This window comes from Ambystoma mexicanum, chromosome 9, assembly GCF_040938575.1.
Source record: "Ambystoma mexicanum isolate Mex_15411 chromosome 9, UKY_AmexF1_1, whole genome shotgun sequence".
In the NCBI taxonomy this organism is placed as follows: Eukaryota; Metazoa; Chordata; class Amphibia; order Caudata; family Ambystomatidae; genus Ambystoma; species Ambystoma mexicanum.
Genome location: NC_090931.1, coordinates 1159561212 through 1159583299, shown reverse-complemented (window position 1 = coordinate 1159583299; position 22088 = coordinate 1159561212). Strand labels below are relative to the sequence as shown.

At 43.4% G+C, this 22088-nt stretch overlaps 1 long non-coding RNA gene across 1 annotated transcript; it reads left to right on the top strand.

The window, feature by feature from the left end:
• Positions 1-921: 921 nt before the first annotated feature.
• LOC138489788 (uncharacterized) lies at positions 922-1677 on the top strand. Its single transcript, XR_011274904.1, has 3 exons — positions 922-975; positions 1059-1184; positions 1438-1677. It is a non-coding gene; the product is annotated as an uncharacterized lncRNA (long non-coding RNA).
• Positions 1678-22088: the final 20411 nt, after the last annotated feature.

Sequence of the window (22088 nt, the reverse complement as noted above, 5' to 3'; positions counted from 1 at the left end):
TGTTTGGAGCATTCTAGTAACAGCCCAGTGCATGTCTCGGACGTATGTCTGGGACCCAAGGTGCCGCCCCTGGGCGACACCTTACGCACTGTGACTGTACTTCAACTGCTCATCTACGTTTGAATAGTCTTACTATTACCTTAGCTTAATTTTGTTATGTTTTGCTGTCCAGACAGCTTAAAGACCTGTGACAGTATTTTTTCTATCTTTACTACTTTGTTACTTCATATATTTATTTGGAATTTTGTCATTACAATTATGGGCACCCATTGGTGATGCCCCATAAATACTTCATTTTTAATTTTTGTGGGCCCTGGCCGACTTTAAAACAGTATTCGTGGCCAGATAGCCATAGGACCTGTGACAGTATTTTTTCTATCTTCATTATTCTAATGTTTAATTTTTTTTCGGATTTTATCATCACAGTTATGGGCACCTATTTATGATGCCCCATAAACACTTGGTTTGACATCTTTGTGGGCCCTGGCCTATTTTACATCATTATTTGTGACCACCTGCATAAATCCATCACTACTACTTTGTTTTTTCATAATTTTTTTAATTTGGGAATTTGTTATTACAATTATTGGCACCCATTTGTGATGCCCTATAAATACCTCATTTTTTATTTTTGGGGGCCCTGGCCGAATTTAGAGCAGTATTTGTGACCAGACAGCCACAGGACCTGTGACAGTATTTTTTCTATCTTCATTATTCTAATGTTTAATTTTTTTCGGATTTTATCATCACAATTATGGGCACCTATTGATGATGCCCCATAAATATTTGGTTTGTCATTTTTGTGGGCCCTGGCCGATTTTACATCATTAATTGTGACCACCTGCATCTCACAGAAATGAGGAGGTCACATGCTAAACAAAAGAACCGTTGCCTAGACAACGGCTTCACACTGCAGTCTGTGTCACTGCCCTGCAGCTGCACAGTGGAGGATCGTTTCTCTCTGTGTATTACAAGGTAAGAATCTGATTACAATCCTTCTCTTTGACCAAGTATGAGTGTAAAACACAGTATCTAATTGGATCTTTTATGATCCACAGATTGGTTTCCTTGTAAGCACGAGTGGATTTTCTCCATGCCTTTGTGCATAATGTCATTTACAACCCACTGCTGAGTGGGCATGAACGCAGGACGTTCTGTTTTTCACCACTGACCACACCAATGAGGTAAATCCACACCTAATATTTTTGGTTTCATTTATTTACCTTATAAACCACTTAGGCATTTTTCTTTTTCTTTTTTCTTATTTCTTTTTTGCTATTGATATTTACCCATGATGTAACATCTACTGATTGGTATGTTTCCTTTCATTCATTTTTTCAATGTATGTTTCGTTTGAATTGTCACCATTATATGAATTTATGTCACATACTTGCATTTGTTATGTTATATACTTGCTTGCTGGACTTATATAATTAGACTCGCCCTGATGAAGGAAATAATTTCCGAAATGCATTGGCTTTTTTAGTCTAATACATGTGGATTTTGGCAACTGCTTCCTCACTAAGGATTATTAGTGATAGCTTTTTGTTTGAACTACTATGGATAAATCATTTTTGATATGAATCAGAAAGACTCATCTTCCTTTCTCTAAGAAGTATGGTATATTATGGATACTTGAACATATTGTCGTGAATCAGATATAAATACGTGCCCATCTTGGGCCCCATATGAGAGCGGTTGTGTGACCCAGTATTATTACTTGGTCTCTAGCGAGGGGTGAGATACTATGTCACCATCCTGGTAAATAGGTTCAGAGAGAAAGCCAACTTCTCAAGAATAATTTGCCTCTCTGGTGAAGCACTTGCCTTTATCCATGATTAGTTTAACCATGTGACATCTGTTTTAAAATATTTATTGCCAATCCCCTGTTAAGACAGATGTCTAAAATCAACCCTGGGGGGAGATTTTAGGAGGCCACACTAGTTATGGTGTATAGGGAGTCTCTGAGAGTTTAGCCAAAACCCAATCAAGGTATATAGAAGAGCAGTCAAGGCTTAATCTCCGGAGTGAGTGAGAGTGGCATTGGGACTCAGCGAGTCCACACAGAATAGCATGCAATAATTCAGTATGTGTAAAAATACAATTATTTCTTAGGCCTTTAAGAAAACACTAAGAGATGGAACTAGCAGGCAGCATTATCACACACAACCATATAATACAAATATATTATAAATATATTATAATATATTATATATTATAATATAAATATAAATACAAAGCAATGTTTCGGGGTCCCTAATAGGCCGCAGTGTTTGTTACTTTATGTCTGTCTTGTTATTGCTGTATTGTAAGTTCAAGCGCCCTGATGCCCGCGGGCTACCAGCGCTATACAAAATAAAATACATACATACATACATATACATTTACATAAATGCATCAATCAAATGTTAAGCAGGTATGCCAGGTGACTAGTCAGATGCAGATGAAATAGGTATCCAGTGATAATGCTGCCTGGGAAAAGGTTGCCCTGGAGCTAAATTTCCCCAAATTTGCACTCCCAAGAAATTCAAGCACTCTTCCCAAATATTCTAGGATGGAAGAAAATAATATGTGGGGGAAGGCTTTTAGAGGTGCAGGAAAAGGGTTGCCTACCTGGCGACTTCTTCCCAAGCAACATTATCACCTGGAACCCTGAAAGAAAAAGAACCAGTACAATTCCAAGTCCCCTTTAATTCATAAACCCAGCTCTAAGATGTATGGGTCTTGTGCCCAAAAAGGCAATGCTTTGAGTACATGTTTCTCCGGAGATGGTTTTCTCACAAAGGATGCAGTGGGATTATGGTGGTATTTTAAAACAGTTACAAACTATTTAAAAGTTAAATAAGCATTTGTCCAATGACAGGTAAGTAAGTTATCTCTATCCCAGCCCCAAGGCTAGCTCAGGGGTCAGCTACTTGACCCAGGTTTGACAACCAAAGGTAAGCACAGAGGGAGTTAGGCGACCAAGGCCTTTAATCCAATGTTACCCTATGGTGGACAAGGGAGTACAAGAAGAGTTATGTTTACTTACCCCCCTGAATCCGATGTTCCCAAGTCACATTGTGCATCATCTGGGAATCACTGAGGACACTATCTTCCTTTGTTTGGGTAAGGGGAGCTAAGGAGTTGCAAGTTCGGGGGCTTCTTTTTCCAGTCCGGTCCAACTGAAAACTTGCAATAGGAGAACGAAGAAGAATGCAGACTGTCATAATGAAGACTCCTTCTGGACACTTCACAGGATGGAAGAAGATGAATTCCAGCGATGGGCATTGCTGTTTGATGGTGGCAAGAGATCTTCCAAGCACGGTCAAAAAAGCAGCTCCTGTTCATCATCCTTTAATGCTAGGATGCTGAAATATCAGCAGAAGGCAACTTATGGCACAGCCTGGCGACCACCAGAGTTCTGAGGCTTAACTTGGAATGGTGATGGCTGCAGCGAGGTAGCACACAAGGAGCTGATTAGTCCACCGTACAGTACAGGGACACTTCCAAAGGCTCTTGGGCATGCACCCTCGAGTAGGCATTGAGTCTACTTTCTCCCACTAGAGGATGGGTTGAAGCACCAATGAGGCTCTTCAGAGATCTGGCAAGGATCAGGCATTCACTGGGCCAGTCATTGGAGGGGATCACGGTCTAATGCAGAAGTCGTCCTTGTGCTGTCAGTGGGCTAGTGTTCTTTGCAGGAATCCTGGCTCCAATGAAGATCTGAAGAATGCATGTAAAAGTCCTCCCATTATCCAGAAATGGAGCTGGAAGCAAGTCCAAGCCCACTAATGGAAAGCATCTGCCACATTCAATCATTCAGTAGCTGTCCAATCAGGAACCACTACTGGTATCGCATCCACTCAGCAGAAGACTCTCTGGCACCAAGGTATGGGGACTGGGAGCAGACAGTCCCAGCACCCTTTCTTTGGCTCACCCACACAAAGGCTCTCTAGCCTGCAAAATCAGCAGTTTTGCCATGTGGAGTGCATGACCTTATAGGGCATTTCCTGACTTGAAAGAGCATGAAGAAGGCTAAATTACAATATAGCTAAAGAAAACGCAAAAAACCTTGTGGCACGGCCAGCTTTGGGTGCTAGCTGCCATTAGTAGCCACTCCAGGTAAACACGAATGTGCACGAGTAAAATAAAATAAAAGCTGTCAAATTATTCCTGTGGCCACCAGATAGATATAAGCACATATACAAAGTAACCAAAAAGCTACAATAACAAAAGGCAGGGGAATACAAAGAATCCACATTCTTAAGGGTTAGTCACTTTCCCTATAACAATGAGCAAAAGGCAAGGGAAGTGAAGCTGAAGGCTTTGCTTCCCTTCAAAAACTCAGGACAGTTTAAAAAAAATTGCAAACACTAGAACGTCCCATCAATGGAAGGGAAGGTTCAAAAGAAAAAATCTTTCCTAACATCCCATAACATGCAGTACCGGCCCCCCATCCCCAAAGAAAGGAAACAATTCATGAATTATTGAAGAATTATTTAAGAATAATCCAGAACAATGATTATAGTAATAGTGTAATTGTGGCTGCTCTATGGCTATTCTATCCTACTGGGACTTCCTCTGCACCTGACATCTTACATGTCAATAACACTGCAGTGTGGCATGTTCCAAAAGAGGGGACATTCTCTGCTCTCACCCCGAATAAGCACGGATGCAGATGCACTGTCTCTCGATTCAGGGTAGAACACAAAGAAACCTCCGATGTCTTGCATATTTTTATTTTATAGTAAAAGGTACTTTGTTTAGTTGACGTGCCATGATCATAGGAGAGAAAATGTACATCTTGATACCGAGCTGGCCAGGGCCATTAAAACATTGCGAGACTCCCTTAAAACCAGGTGCGTGAGAAAGGAAACTGCTGCCAGCTGAGGGGAAATACTACTGCCGCTGGGCCAGAGCACTGCTAGCTGGGGCAGGCTGTGCTCTTGTTAGCTTGCAATGGGACGGGCATGTTCGAGGCTCCTACCTGTCAAGCTCACTTGTTTAGCTATAGTCAGTGGTCGAAGTCGGTGAGAGCAGTTGGGAGCGGTGCTCCTCTACTTGTTTTAATTCAGTTTTACTGTTCCTATACTTTTATTTTAAAAAGAAACCGTTCTGGAATGGTTTTGTTTTAACATAAACGTGTAGGAAAAAGTTGAAACTTGAATTTTCAATGCACTGAACTGAACATTCCCTTAAACAGCAGGCGCATGTGTTTGTAATGTGCGTAGGAGGGGGTGTGGCAATGGGGCTTGTGGGTAGAGGGGGAAGGCCAGTAGGGATCGAAGTTACACTACTTCTTTTCATACACTCCGATCACTGGCTATAGTCTAATTCAAGTTTGGCTTGATGTCCCCAGGTCCAGGTCCCCTGTGTTTTCTTTTCTTCCCATGGCTACCTACAGGCTTGGATGGAGCTCCCAGGACTTGAAGCTGACACTCTCTGTACAGAATATTTTTTATTTGTTTTAATCCTATATGATGTAATGCATGATGGCTTGCTTATAAAGTTTTGATATTTAACGTTAGGCATGCAATCGATAGCTGAGGGGGGCCACTGCAGGTTGGAATCTGCATTGGTGTTGTTTTTCGCAGGTTGTTATATTGCTACGATGGAGACATGCCTTAAGTTGCTGTACAGCTTACCAAGATACGTAAATGTATGCGTGATACGATATTTAAAATAGTGTAAAAGAAAATAATAACTGAAAACGAATACTTTCATTGACAAAATACTAGGGCACAGCAACAACAAAAAAAACGCCATTGTGAAAATATCTTTGAACATGTAACCTCAATTCTGCACTTCATGTGGCCTTCGCCATCTTACTGTCTTATCCCATGGCCAAATGACCTACCAAGGACTTTGTCGGAATTGCTGTATGGTCAAACATCTTTCAACTGCAAGATAATTGAATAGGCAGGAGTCCTATCACTGTATTTCAAAAGGAAATGGTATACCCGAAATGCGGAAATTAAGGAAATGGGGAATCCGGTTCGAGGAGTATAGAACTTACATAAACTGCGTTAATTAAAATCAGACAGATTAAGTCCATGAGGCCAGCTAATTGTGCCCTGCTGGGGTCAAATCAAGAAGTGAAACATCCTGTTGGGGGGCCAGCACTGCACCTCCCACCACCTCATTGCCCTGTCGAGCTCTGTGATCCCACGCTGCTCTGCGATGCAGACTGCACCATACAGCTCGGAATAGAGCTCCCACTCTCAGCATGCCCTGGGACAATTCATGGCATGGAAATAAGTCTGCCATCCATTCATAGGCAAATGCAGGGGCACAGCTGGGCCTTAATCCAGCAGCGTGAGCCGTGCAGTGGGTGACCTTTGAAGCCACCCAACATCTCGGATTGATGGAGGGGTCCTGCGCGAAGACGAAGGGGGAATGGTCAGCTGAGTCGAGAGCTAAGAAGAGCAGCAGTAAGAGCGGTGATAAAAAGTGCCCAAGTGAGAGGGCAAAGGGTGAGTAGTTTTGCAAGACGAGTGGTGTAGGCATGACAGTATAGGGCAAAGCTAGGCTAGCACAATCGGGAGAGACTGCAGCTGAAACCCATCAAGGGGGAGAGGGAGACGGAAAGATGGGGGTATTTTCCAGGCAACGATGACGCTGTGTGGTGAGTCTCCCTTTTGTGAGACCACCGTTCAGGAGGTGTGCGTGTCAAAATAAGGTATTGGGATAGGAACCGATGACCCTGCATTGCGTAAAAAGTGTTAAATGCAAGCAGGGGACAGGCTACCAAGATTTGCACATACATGCTGTTCGGACCTCTGCATGCAATGTACAACTTTTACAAAACACGGTGTTAAATGAAAGAGTTAAAGAAACAGTAAAAACAGACGAAATTGCCTTTACTCTTTCATTTTACTCCCTGTTTTGTAAAAGTGATCAATTGCGCTTTACAGGTGGCATTTACAGTGGGTCGTCTAATAAGAAATGCAAGTTACATGTAGGGGGCCTCCAACGTTGGCACTTCACTTCTGTTGAGTCCCCTGCATGGCATTATTACGTTTGGAAAGGAATAGGATGAAAGAAAACAGTAAAGCAAAGCAACCTCCGCTATATTTTCTCCTGTTACGTTCCCTCTTGTGAACAACATAAATACCATCTCAGCCACATTTTGCACGGTGTGGAGCATTACACGGAAGAGTGAAAGCGAGGCGTAATGCTTTTACGTCTCTTGTTCTGCCCCATTTTGGAGCAGAGGTACGATCACCGCAGAACTCACCTATGAGTGCGCCTCGCTGTGTGGTGTAAAGAAATAGATTTCTATGGAATCTGCCTCCCATTTAGCACCTGCTAGCGAGCAAGCAGATTGCAAAGGAACCCATTAGTAAACGGTGACTGCAAAGCACATATGCTGGCAGAGTTTACATTTCTATGAGACAGAGTGGAGAAAAGTACGAGTAAACACGAGTAAGCCACTTTTTACGCTCATCTTGTTTCCAGAGCCCTCGCTGGTCTAGCATGTAAGCAGACACCTAAAAGCAACTTTGCTAACTCCGCCATTCCACTTTTATGACCACCGCTTATCACAGTCCTGGCCAACGCGCCTTCAACTGCGGCCTCCAACCGCCCGTTCGCCACCCTGGGCCTTCCCTTTGATACCACATTGACCACTTTCGATCTACCCATATATAATTATATCCACAGATCTCTTAACCGGTCCAAGGGCCATGTCCCTCACACGCCCATACCCTCCTTTCACCCACCGCATTACACACTCCTGCACGGCCACATCCACTCACTACTATCACATGGGATCACTCCCACGCTCGACCGCCTTGGAGAGGAATTATCTCCTCGCACACTCTCCACCCCAGGTTCTTCAGCCTCCCCATGAACTGATGTCCATTCTCTCCACTTGCTGCTGACACCAGCTTCCTTATACAGGAACCCAACTCCATATTCCTTCTCATGTGAGCCTTACCACTGACAAACATCTAATGTCCTTCCTTCCTTCCTTCCTTCCTTCCTTCCTTCCTTCCTTCCTTCCTTCCTTCCTTCCTTCCTTCCTTCCTTCCTTCCTTCCTTCCTTCCTTCCTTCCTTCCTTCCTTCCTTCCTTCCTTCCTTCCTTCCTTCCTTCCTTCCTTCCTTCCTTCCTTCCTTCCTTCCTTCCTTCCTTCCTTCCTTCCTTCCTTCCTTCCTTCCTTCCTTCCTTCCTTCCTTCCTTCCTTCCTTCCTTCCTTCCTTCCTTCCTTCCTTCCTTCCTCCCTCCCTCCCTCCCTCCCTCCCTCCCTCCCTTCCTCGGCATTACCAAGCATTAAGGAAGGGACCCGCTAAAGGAACTCGGAATAGGGCGCAAAGGGATTACTGGCACCGGTGTCCTTACCGGTGCCCGGTATCCCTTTGCGCCCAACTCGTAATGAGGCCCATAGTCTCTGCCAATTTGATACAACAATAACTTGGATAAGATGGTCTAACATCCATTTGCTGATAAGACACTTTGTATCTTTCAAACTATTATTTATGCATTATCACAATTCGATTAGAATGTTACTATATCCCCCGATACGTTTCAGAACAATGTGTGGACACTAGTGGAGACTGGACTTTATCCTGAAGTCGTATCCCTCACTCCCATCAATCTTGCCAGCACAATAATTATTAGTGCACCTCTTTTATTATTTGCCTGTGTTTTTGACAGAGTGCTTCACGCACACACTTGAAACACTTGCGTATAGGCGTGTTATAAATGCCATATCATATATCACGCTCTGGATGACAAACCAGCACCATAAAAGTCCAATCGATATTTGGTCCATATATGTTGCATTTTTAACTGAATATTACTTTGCATTTGTAACAACCTTCAATAGCTGCTTGGTTAGAGATGGAACAGCAGGTTATACACTTTTTTTTATCAATAGAAAACAGTACTCAACCGTATTGAGACATCAATAGTACTAATGCATTGTTCCTAATTAAGGATCTACTTTGGTAAGGCCATCAGAAAACTGTCAAATAATGTTTTCTTTGTAATCGAGGTTTGACTGAGGAAGAACCCTTCCCCAATATCTCAGCCATCTATATTAGTATTATTATTCGTATTATTATTCGTATTATTATTATTATTATTATTATTATTATTATTATTATTATTATTATTATATATTTTTCTTTGTAGGAGCTCAATGTTCATTAATGTCCCAACCAACCTTTTGTTGAAGGACAGGAGGACTAATTTAGCATGTTTTGCTGATACACAGTATCTATCTGCATGTTTACACCAACGTAAATTGTTTCTTAATAGTAAATCCACTTAATCATACTGGTTGTTCACTTTGGAAGAACCACTGGATTGGGTAAAGACGGGCCTATGCCATTTATTTCTCCCTATATCATAATCTCGGCTTTAGCCATGTTTGGCTTCAATGGACATTGTGCAATTCTCATAGACATTAATCAACAACTGTTTAATGGTTTCTCTGGGAGTCTAAGGGAGTATCTTTGGCCAGCAATAAAGCAACCGGGAGAAAAACCGAAGCACTCCTCTCTCGACTGGCATATATTTTGCAATAGCACCCCCTTTGTCAAATCCTATTTGGATATATGTAATGTTTTTAGCTATTAAACAGCTAAGCAGTACCTCATCAATCGCCATGGCTGCTTTGACGGTGCACAACTTCAGCCTATTTACGATTCCAAATGCTGTATGCAGGTTTATGAGAGCAAACCTACTGGTGCACATTCTGATATTTACTTCTGGTGAGTATCAGCTCTGGATTTATCCACAGATCTTTAGTATTTTTGAATGACTGGAATATCTATTGGATTGGGAATATTAGGTTATTAAATTGGACTCAATCCAATAGAAGCCCAAGTAGAACTTTACTGAACTGCCTTGAATTCGCCAACAGCAGTGAGATCAGTCTCTAACATTGTTCTTGAATGAAAGTTGTCCCTTCTTAATAAATGCCATAATTAAAGCTTGCCTTCACTGTGGGGTTCAAAGGCAGCCCCATACAAAATGGAAACAACATTTGACTACATTGGGCCTAAAATACAGAGCAATTGGAAAATACAATGGGGGCTGACAGACACAAAGGCAGTATTTAATTCCCAATAGCCACATCAAAATGCTCTTTACAGATAAATAACATTAAATGGTCTTAAAAGTGCAGAAAGACTGTGTTGGAAATGTGAAAGCATAATGGTGACTTGCTGACTGAAAGGCCAGCAATTCATTTTTAAAATGCAAACTAGGAAAACTCTGTTTTCTTTGATAAAACAGAGAGACCATGGACTGTGTGTGCATTCTTCAGCTTGGGGCAATGAACAGATGGAAAAACGAATCTCCACTGCCAGAGTAATTTGACTATATTTCAGAATGTAAAGATGAACATTGATGGCAAGAGGCAATTACAGTTTATAAAAGGCCTAATGTGTGAAGAAATCCTCATTTAAAACCACCAGTTTCTGTTTAGAACACTCAGTGACCTGCCCCATCCAATGTGAAGGGCAAGCTCTGCTTTCCCCCATTCTCTGAAAATCTCTTTGAAGTTTCTGCAAAGACAACGTGTACTGGGCTAAGATTGTTATGAGGTCAATAGCCGACCATTGTGAGAAAACAGAGGATAAATGTAATGGGTTGAATTGTGAATAATTTTGAAAATAGAATTCCAGGTGTGGTCAGCTCAGAAATACTGACCACAGGCCCGTTCCAGAGGGATTTCCCCAAGCATGGAGGATGGGGAAATCTCCTCTGATTTTTCAAGATAAGCAATTAGATCATCCATTAAGCCAAGCCTTTGACTGTGCAAGAATGCTGATGGACTTTATTGCAGACTTTGGTCAACACATGAAGCCGTTGCCAGATCTCCTGTTCAGTTTGTAGGAATGAATCCTGATGTGCAATTAAAGTCAAAATATGCATATGTGTATTAATTTTGCCATAGATGTGCATTGAGATTCATATGTTGTCAATTATCCTGAGAGCCGTAGGGTGCAGACAAATAATCCAAATATTGATAATCTAATGAATAGTCTGATCTGTTGAAACTACCCCCCTCAAAATCTAACCTTGAGAACTAAATTTATAATCTGAAATGTGATGCTAGTTTCCCAGAAAATGTCACAACTCAGACATTTTGTACTATAGCAGATTATGGAACTAAGAAACTATGTGTAAAATTGTGTGATACTGATTTCTATCACCTTAGCAGAATTCATGAAAACCGGCATTCGAACCTGCAACATGCTGCCATGAGGGGACATATTTCAATATGTCCGGCCTGTTGAGAGTAAAAAAAAGAAATCTATATTGTTATGCTCAACTGTAAAATACAAATATTTGTCATGTGTTCAGTGCAACTTTGAAATGTGTAAAAATGTAAATTGAATGTGGTGGCCTTAACCCTCCCAAAATGTGGGCTTGGTAACTGAACAGGACAATCAAAGAAGAAGGTGTTGGCCTGGAAAAAGGGGATTGAAGATAGCTGTCCCATCAAAACTTATGAACAATGAGCTGAAAGTTCATCATTTAGAAATTTTTCTGAGAGTGGTTTCAGAGTCATAAGGGGACCCTCAATGTAAATCAGGGAGACTACCTGAAACAACGTGGGTTATAACTGCTGATTAGATTGTTGGAGAAACCAGGAGAGGGGCAGAGGCAAAATAGAGGGATTGCATTTAGAGAATATCCATGACTGATGTTGGATTCTGATGGTCCATGTCCTGTAGCTGAGAGATGGTTTGTGACACAATGTCCTTGTTTCAGAGCGCAATACCAGAGATATTTATGGAAGTTAACTTGTTGGACACAGTCTTGTGAGGATCTGTGTTATGTAATTTTCCCTTTATTGATCAGATACAATAATTCCTTAGCATTTTTAAAAAACAATTATTTAATTAATTCCCAGGTAGCCAAATCACATCGGGTGATTTTTTAAAAAATAAATTCAAAATTAACAGAATCGCTTCCAGTGTGGATACAAACAGGCCTAATTCACAGAGCGTTTTCCAATGAGATTGCACCATTATAAAACACTAAAGTGAATCAGGCACATAGTCTGTAAAGCAATTGGTACTCCTAATTATGTTTACCAACCCCAAACATCCATAAAGGGAGGGGTGCATTAAAAAGCGAAATTCCCTACTGCCTCCCATTCCACGGAACCCTGTCTTAAAGCGGAGGGGTTCCAAATGATCAGTTGAATACATGGGTTTTGCATGCTGGGACAGAAGATTGTCATCCCAAAGTTAAACAGAGGGGAGTCGCTGATTTTAAAGCTTACCTTCCACTGAAATTGATGAAGTGACTTTGTAGTGAAGGGAGATTTTGCCTTGCATATTGGTGAAAATGAAACAGATGTAAATATAAATTAAAAGTCTGTATTCCGAAAGGATTGTTGTGCTATAAGACTGCCAGCATTGCTTAGAGTGCAACACAAGTCCAAATTATTTTTACGTGATTAAGCTAAACAAAACTGATAGCATTTCCAAGCACCCAGGGAGATTAAAAAGACAGAGCGATGCATGTGTTAAATTGTTTTTGCCTTCAGTAAAATTCTTGCATATTATTTAAATTAAACTCTATGTAAAGTAGAGTCTGCAGCTTATAATCTTGTTATGTTTCAATGTGCTACATGGTATTAAAAGTTAACCTCCTGCAAAGCCTTTTGACTGTACATGTTGTGGGGTTAAAAAGAGTTGGTGATCTGTATTATCCCGAACTAATTAGTGTTTTCAAATTGTGTAAAAAAATGATTATCAAGAAAGAAAAGCATTTGGGCCACAGAGTAAGGTGGCGTGATCTGTGATTGTGTACATATTCATTTTCCTATTTTCTAATACATATATATTCTTTCTGTACAGCATCCGGGTTCTTGGTGTATCTGTGGCACAGGGGTGAGGGACATATGTGGTTCTCTATGAATCCCAGGCAGGTTGAACTTCAAAAGAAATATTGGCGTGGTTCTTATGATTGGGGAAGGAAAGAATTCCCTGCATTGATGATTGCCGGCATGAATATTTCTTAACATCATGGGACACAGATAGTTGCTGAAAGTGCATTGTACACTCTCAGCATCATAAGAATGGCTTGCTATACAAGCTCAAGGATTCATCAAAGTACCTGAATTTCAGAAGGATTGACATCCTGTAATTCTTTGGAGGTTTTCCATGGGTTTATGTTAAAAAGTTTGAGGTCACCTAGGGATACAAAATAATGGGTCTGCGGTTGAGTGACAATATCACTATCTACTACTGGTCCCTCTAACATGCTACACTGTAATACTTAGACCCGGCAGACTCCTGCAGATCAGTGAGTCATGTTAAAACTATTTATTTTCTATTTCTAGCTTGCTTGTGCTCAAAATAGGCATACCATTTAAAGTACTCTTGGTGTACTGGGGGTAGCATGTCGAGGAGTAGGAGAGATGGAGCTTAGATATACCATGGAAGCCATCGTGGAGCTTGTTCATACCCTAAGGAATGACCCACAGATATTTGCAGGTTACCAAATGCTTGGCTTAGCTATATGCCAACATTGGCATGACAATTTTTAAGTAGTTCCTACAGCAATAATCATTGCAACATGTGTTTATTGTCCCCTGCAGGCATACAACGTAGCAGTATGGAGGCATAGTTTATTTTCTATCTATGTTAAGGCTTACTAGTCTTACAATCTTTGAATACCAAACATACATAATGAAACTAGATATTCTATTGGCACAGTAACTTCATTTGGTTGGATCGGCTCAGTATGAAAAAAAAGAAGAAAAAAAAAAGAAATCGGTATCCAAACAATAGGATACATCTGTCCTCTGCACACTTATGGACTGGTGAAAATCAACAAGTCAGAATGTATCATATGCTTTATATGAATTCCTAAGGATATACATTTCTGATAATGTGGTCTTCTATGTGCTGATTTTCCTGGGAACCCGACAACAAGTTATATTGATGCTGCACAAGCCATTCATTATCAAAAATGTACAGTGATTTCTCACCTTTGTGTTCAACACATCCTGAATAAGAATCACAATGCAATTTAAACACCGTTATTTTCCCATCCTTCATATTTCATATGTGAGCCTATAAAATGACAAGAGGATGTGCTTTAGAAGTGTAGCTACATTTTTAGTTACATTTGTACTCCTTTTCAGTAATGTAAACTAAGTGTTCTTCTGTGTGTAATAACATTTTGAACATGTTTACTTTTGCAATTAATGTGTTCATGTTCTCATGAGTTTTCTTTCCTTCATGTGTAACCTTAACGTTAATCAAAACACATTCTTTGGCTGTGAAAGTATATTGTAGTTCAAATAAAAAATTCTGTTATGTGGCATATCTGTGCCTTATGCCAGGTTCTATCCCGTAGGTGCACCCTTTCCTTGGTAGTTGAAGAAAAGTGCAAGTCACAAAAGAAATTAGGCATTCTTCATCTTTACTTTAGATTCAAGCTGTCTTAATTTCTTCTTTATTATCCCCTACAATATTCCAAATGAGTACACACGAGGTAAAATCACATTGTAACAATCGATCTGAATGGTCCTTGCCGGGTCATTATCAGCCAGACAAAGCCCTGCCAGCTGCAGTGTGTCCCTTGATGTTCGCTCCCTTTCTCTGACTGGCCGCCACGGAAATGGAGAAAGCACTATGTGTAGTCCCTTCTCCCCTTTCCCTGGCAGCCATTTTCTTTGTTTACTTTTTTTAATCAATTTTTAATGGACCCATGGAAAGGGAGAAGGGACTGCGCATGGTCCCTTTTCCCCGTTCCAATGCAGCCATCTTCTTTGTTTTCGTTTTTCTTCATGTTTGAATGGATGCCATGTAAAGGGAGTAGAGACTATTTATAGTCGCTTCTCCCCATTCCATGGCGGTCATCTTTTTATTGTATTTCATTTTTTACATTGCCAAACGCTGAATCCGCCAGGTCCTGCGTTAAGGCTGATTCTTCACTCAGGCCTGTAACTATGGGCCTTGCGGAGTTACCTGAAGCAGTAATGCCCCCCACAGCAATGTTCGTATTGCTTAAATATAAGCATTGATGCAGTTAATATTGATGCAATGCGTGAGCTTTTCCATAACAGCAAATCAATGCAATAGATCTGTTGAAAATCCTCACATTAAAAAATCAAATTTAACTAAAATATACCATCATTCATAAATACAACAATTATGCAAAAGTACATACAAACTCATATCTGTGTAACAAAGCAGAATCTCTTGAATGTATATATAAACATCAAAGGGAAAATAAGAAAATATATTTGGTACACTATGACCCTATCTTCTTTCTTCTCAGGGAGCATTTGCAGCCAAGGTAATTGGAAGCACCATGCAAAATGTGCAGCAAAACATATGATTTACAATTAGTCAATTCTGAGTAATTATAGTATTTTATCTCATCAAAATAATTTTCAAACAATACTCTCTCGGACTAACTATCGATGAAAACATAAAGTATGTTATATTTTCTATTACCAGCACTGCAAGCATGTCATTCAAAGGGTAATTCATGGAATAATTGTGTGCCGAAATTTGTGGCGCAAGCGTGAAAAATGCTAGCTCACGCGTGCAAATCGCACGCGTTTGAGTCATGGAAGACCTTGCGCGTGTTTTTCCCGGGATGTGTGCCAAATCCGTGCATGGTGCACACGGGCGCACATGTCACTGCGACATCCCGAACGCCATGCGTGACGCGCACAGGGAAAGAGCACAGCATGTAGCGGACACACCAAAAAGGGGGCGGAACACACGGAATGGGGAACAACGCGTGAAAATGAGGGCATAACTGGGAAAGTACAGCTGGGAAATACACGGAACGCCCACATGCGCGCGAACAACACGTATTCATGGAATCGAATAGGGGAAACTCGCGCACCCCAAAAGACAAGCACAGGCATAAACACGTCTGCCATACGAAGGCAGGTGGAAAAGTCCCCGCCCAGTATAAAAGTGCGCGCAAACAACATACACGTATGTAGAGCTACGATGAATGTCACATTCCTGCAGCACTGATCATGGGACACCGCAGGAGGAGAATAGCCAGGCCCCACATTTTTATGCCCAGGACCAGCCTTTTTGGGATGCCTGATGACCAGGTCTATGGCAGGTATAGGTTTGCACTTTGTATCATCCTAAAGATGGTCACTGAGTGGGAGGATGAGCTCATATCACCCACCTTGTGCTCCCAAGCATTGAGCCCCTTGGAAAAGGTGCTCAATGTCCTGCATTTTTGGCCCACTGTGTCATTTCAGCAGACAACTGCCATAGTTGGGGGTTCCTCACAGCCCACGCAGTCATGCTGCCTACACCAGGTGTTGGCAATCATGACAGCGCGCCCCTCAGTCCACAGGCACATGTACATGCCCAGAACACCCGCAGAAAGGCAAGCTGTGGTCCAGGACTTTTACAGGATGGCGCACTTCACCAAAGTGCTCGGTGTCATAGATTGCACCCATGTGGCTCGTCCACCTAGAGCCACTGAGACCATCTACCGCAACCGCAAGCTCTGGCATTCCATCAACGTACAGGTTGTATGCAATGCCCATGGAATGATCACCTCTGTCTATGCAAACTATCCTGGGTCTACCCATGACAGTTTCATATACAGAATGTCCGCCCTGAGCGGGGAACTGGAAGCTGGGAAGCATGGCGACACATGGCTCATTGGTGAGTACAAATGTCTGTGCACATGCATGCATGTCACACACAGAAAAATACAGAAACCCAACTAATGACAACCATCCTCACCTCTGCAGGTGACAGTGCCTACCCTCTGAGCAACCACATGATGATGCCAATACAGAACCCGACCACCCCACCCCAGGTAATATACAATGCTGCCCATATTGTAACCAGGAGCATAGTGGAGTGCACATTCGGAGTGCTCAAGTCACGCTTCTGTTCCCTTGACCGCTCTGGTGGGCAGCTACTATATGCACCCCCAGTAGTGTGCAGGATCATTGTGGCAGCATGTGTCCTGCACAGTGTTGCAACACGGCGGGGCATACCGGTGGACATGGTGGTGCCCCCACATCCCCAACCACAGGCACAGGCACTGCTCATGGGAGGGGAAAGGGCACGTGGTGAGGCAGCCCGGACCCAGCTTGTGGCCACATTTTTCACCTAAACTCCCACCCCTGCAGAGTGCACAAAGGCCTGGCACATACCAGGTTACAATCGATGATGACAAAGAGACAGTCAACTGTCACAACCTTACCACCCTGAGAATGTTGCCATGGAAGTGCTACATTGTGTGCATACCTAGCTACTTAAACATAACCAATCCTGTGTGACCAAAAGGAACACATGCAAGGTGCATATCACACTACCCCCCCTGCAAAACAGGCCTTGAAAATCACTGGTATGTCACCCAAACCATCCCAACACACATCACCCTTGTCCGCCACACCATGACATGGCATGCAACAGCAAAAGAGAAAACCAAAGCACAACACATGACCAATTTAATGCGACGTGACACATGATAAATGGAAAGAGGCCTGAGACAATCACACCTGACATGGAATCAGATGAAAAACTGACCAACAACTTCCCACACATACAAAGTCATACACAAATGCATGCCACCAGCGGTACCATCAACAATAGACAGTATGCCTGTTGGCATGCACATTGGCCAATCCAATTACGCAAATCCCAAACCTGTGTGCTGTGTGTGTCTTCTGCAACACACCGCTCAGCACACAGCACAGTGAGCAGCCATTGAGTTGGGGATACACAATCAGCATTGTATAAAAAGGACAAGCAACAAAAATAACCCAGTAATGCATGTACATGATCCCCAAATGGTAAGTGATCATGTGCTGCAGGGACACAGCATGCCAGAGAAGGCAATCTGTGTGCACGTGTGGGCATGGAAGGGTGGTTGTATGTGTGGTGGAGCATTGCGTAAGTGTGTGTGTCAGTAGGGACATGCACTCAATACATGCATGTGAAATGAAGTGACCCTCAGTATCCTGTACACATCACATGTGAACATTGCCCATGTGGACACCCCAGTAAGTCAAACCACAACAATCCCCTGACACCTGAAAAGTAAACCCAACACAGGAACAGCCGTTGACCAGCAGAACACATAATGTACATAGTACCCCACAATTACAATGTCAGAGAGTTCCCAATCACTGTAGCCCAAGCGTACTGTCCGACAACAAATGGCCCTCCCTCATTTACTCATCACCATGACCTTCAGAAGAACTGTATCTGGGGTCTGTCGACTTTTTCCTTCTAGTCTACATGGCTTCAGGATCCCCTTTACCCTTGGTTTCCTTGTTCTTCCTTTTGTGTAAATAGGGTCCAGCCCCCTCAGAGGCCACCTTGACTGGTAAAAATACCAAATCGCACAGCACTCCAAGGAGCCAAACCCCCAAACCAGGGCAAAAACCTCTAGGCACCAAAAAACCCTGGAAGAGTCTTCAGTAGATGACTTGAAGTCGCAGAATATGGCCAAACACATGTCCAAACAGAATGATAGAATAACTACCAAGGTAGCACAGTTGAACAATGGTTCAACAGGATGGGTAGCAGTTTGAGTACACAATAATCAATGAGGATGCCACAACTGATGTGTAGTGTCACAGCACTGGTCTCCAGGCTCAGGAGTGGCACGAACCAACCACCCCCTCCGCGTTCTGGGCACCTGCAAGGTAAAACGTACACAGGCCTCAGAGACCCCAGCGGGGAAAGAGGGTTAGGGTCCATTGGTTGGATAGGTATCAGTATTTAGGATAACCGGAAAGAGGGTCAGGAGAGGGGAGGTGGATGGGCAAGGGAAAGTAGGGAAAACACAAAATACAACAATTGACAATTACACATACTCAATTAGAGAAACCATGTTCCTCATGCACATTGTACAAACTTGCTCAAAGGCGAGCCAAAGAGAGACTTAACTCTGGGGTGAGTGCTGGCCTCCTGCCTGCGCACTCTCAGGTCCAATAACAGGAGCAGTTAAATGCTGGAAAGAGAGCGTGAGTTACTATTCTGTGGGTGTTGGCTCACACACACATAACACCATTCATGCCTCGAACTTAGTGACTCCTCCCCAAACAAGCACTCTTGTCTGCTGCTTTGTTCGTATTGTTTTGCTTGCCCCCGTGATGGTTTATACACTATTCATGTGGTAAGGTAGCCGCACATAGCTCCACGGTAAAAGGAAGACCATGTGTTAAGAATCACACATGATAGTATGGGCCTTGGATGTGCTGCTAGCTGTGTGTGGCAAGGTGCAACTTCAATGTGGGCAGGGTTTTGTAGTTCTTGGCCCGGTGTCTGCTATGAAAGGTAGTCTGGAGGCTCCTTTTCCTGGAGAAAGGGCATACAAGCCTTTTATAAGGCTGGAATCTTTTCTGTGTGTTACTTAATGCTGCTTGTTACTGGGCCATGTCTGAGACTTACATCTGACCTCCTCCCACACAACCCAGGGTCTGTACCCTTGAAGGTAGAGCAGGAACTTGAGTAGAAAATAACCAAGGAGGCTGGCACAACTGGATGGTTGAGCTGAAACACAATCAATCCTTGATAGCGTGAATGAAGAAAGGCAGAGACAGCACAAGTCTGGAAAGGCACAGTGAATGGGAGATAGCCGGAAACAGCTGACAGCAAGTTAAGAGCCACAACAGTTGAATAGCATTGGTAAAAGCCAAAAGTCAGCATAAAGGCATGGATGTAATAGATGAAAGACAGGAGGAGTGACAGAGAGATGCTGTGGAACAGAAGTGTACTGAGGCAAACCGAGGCAGTGTAAGAATGCGTGGAAATAACTACCTGAGAGATGGGCGGACAGATCTGCAACAAGGACAGTAGCAGGAAGAAAAACAGGGACTAAATGCACGAGAGTGTGAAAAAAAAGTAAAAGAGCTGTAGTCCAGTAGAAAAACAGTGCAGTCAGGCAGCAGTGAAGTCCAAGAGGGAAGACAGATACAACGTGCCGTCCAAATGGAACGGAGCGGAGTAGTATTTATTTATTTATTACATTTATATAGCATGCAGGCAGCCCAGGGGCATTGTGGCGCTGTTACTTGTAGAGGCACTTAGTTACAATGGGTACAGGTTGTGCTTTGGGTTAGTGAGGCAGGACCATGTGTTCAGCGATAGGAGGTATCATACAGTATAATACATCATACATGTTAGTGATGAGAGCTTGAACATATGGTGTTGGTTAGGTGAACAAGGAAGTTTTCATGGCTTTGCGGAAAGCAGTCAGTGAAGGTTCAGCTCACAGAGAGGTGGGAAGGGTGTTCCAATGTAAGGCAGCAAGGTAAGGGAAGCTGACACCCTCTGCTCTAGCTCTTTTTACCCTAGGTACAGAAAGCATATTGGCATATGGTGTCCTAGTGGGTCTCATGGAGGAGACTGGGTGGACTCTCTGGGATAGGTATACTGGGGCCAAGAGGTGGATGCATTTGTGGGTGATACTTAGCGCTTTGAATATGATCCTTTCCTTTATGGGGAGCCAATGGGATGCTTTTCTGGCAGCAGTGATGTGCTCTCTCTTGGCAATGCCTTGTGCAGCACGCAGGGCGCTGTTCTGGATTACTTTCAACTTCTCGAGGTTTTTGTTGGAGGTCTCTAGGAAAAGAACATTGCAGTAGTCTAGCCACGAGCCAGTTATGGCTCTGGCTATGTTGGTGCATGTGTCTTTTGACAGATAAGGTCTGATTGAGTTGAGGAGTTTAGCATGGTAAGCAGCAGAGTATTATAGGCGGACATCTCAGGTGAGGACTAGACCATGAGTTGTGCCTCTTGGGTCACATACCTAATGCATCCTCCTTTGCCACAATTCCCAGGGGCTGAACTCAACAGGTAACACCTTGACATTGTCACCACCGGCACCCTCCCACCATCAGTGTGGTGACTTTCACAGCTAAAGGGTGCAGGCAACCATCTACAGCATGAAGTGCACCAAGTACGTATACAGGCAAGAAATGAAAATACATCACAATCAACATCAAGAAATGCACATTTCTAAAGTGTACTCACCAAAATTGATTGCAGACCTGCCATGGAGAAAACATCCATAATCCCTACCAGGGGTGTAAACACAAGTAGTAGAGCAGCAGACATGCCACAGAAATGACGAAAGTCCAATGCCCTTATGTAAATTGTTGTCACACCGAACCATCCTTGCAAGCCCATGGAAAGGGGAAGCAGGAGTGGCATATGTGTCAGGACCCCAAGCCACAAACACATAGATGAGACAAGCTTGAATGGGCCCAGCTGGAACAGATAGTGGATGCTTTCAACAGCCACAAAGCACCACACGCTCACATGAATGCACAATAGACAAACAATATTAAACTAATTAAACTAATAACATAAGAAAATGGCCACATACGACCCGGGGGGGAGGCACCTAGGAGGGGGGAGGTACAGGGTGCACCTCAACACCCACATGCGATGATGTTGAGATTAAAAAAAACCTCCATGGGCTCAACGCCTGCATGGCCCGACCTGTGTGGGAGATAAGTCGTCGTCCTGCTCACCCTCTGGATGGAAAGCAGAAGTTGGACGTGGCACAGTACCCTGACCACGCCTATGCGCAGCTTGCCCCTCGATGGAAGCAAGTCTGCCGGACTGGTAAGCCTGGTCCTGTGCTGCAATGACACGTAGGTCAGCATGCAGCACCTCAGGTTATACGCGTGCTTCCTCTTGCAAGGTAGCACGTGTAACACAAAGTTCTGTCTGCATGGCCTCGCATTACATCTGGAGCACCTCCCGGCATGCACGTAGCTCAGCCGAGATGGTATTCTCAAGCTGCTCCAACCTCTCCTCTGACCGCTTCCTCTGGGACATGTTGAGCACACACAGAGTAGATCTGAGGGATTGATGGTCATCCCTCAGGGCCTTCTTGTGTGCCTCTGCGTGAGCAGCAAGTGCTTGACGCAGAGACACCATCCCAGCCCGGAGTGCCCTGTCTGAGGCCGCCATGCCCAGCCTGAGTGAACGGGCCGTGGACTGTGCTGCCTGCTGTGGAGATCCGCCTCACTAGCAGGGGGGAGCAGGGATTGGGCCACATGTTCCATGCTCTGAGCGATCTTATCAATAGCTGCCCCCTGTTGTTCTGACTTGGCATACATGGATTGCTTCCACTCAGTATACCCCAGTGGCGCACGGCCACTGCGTT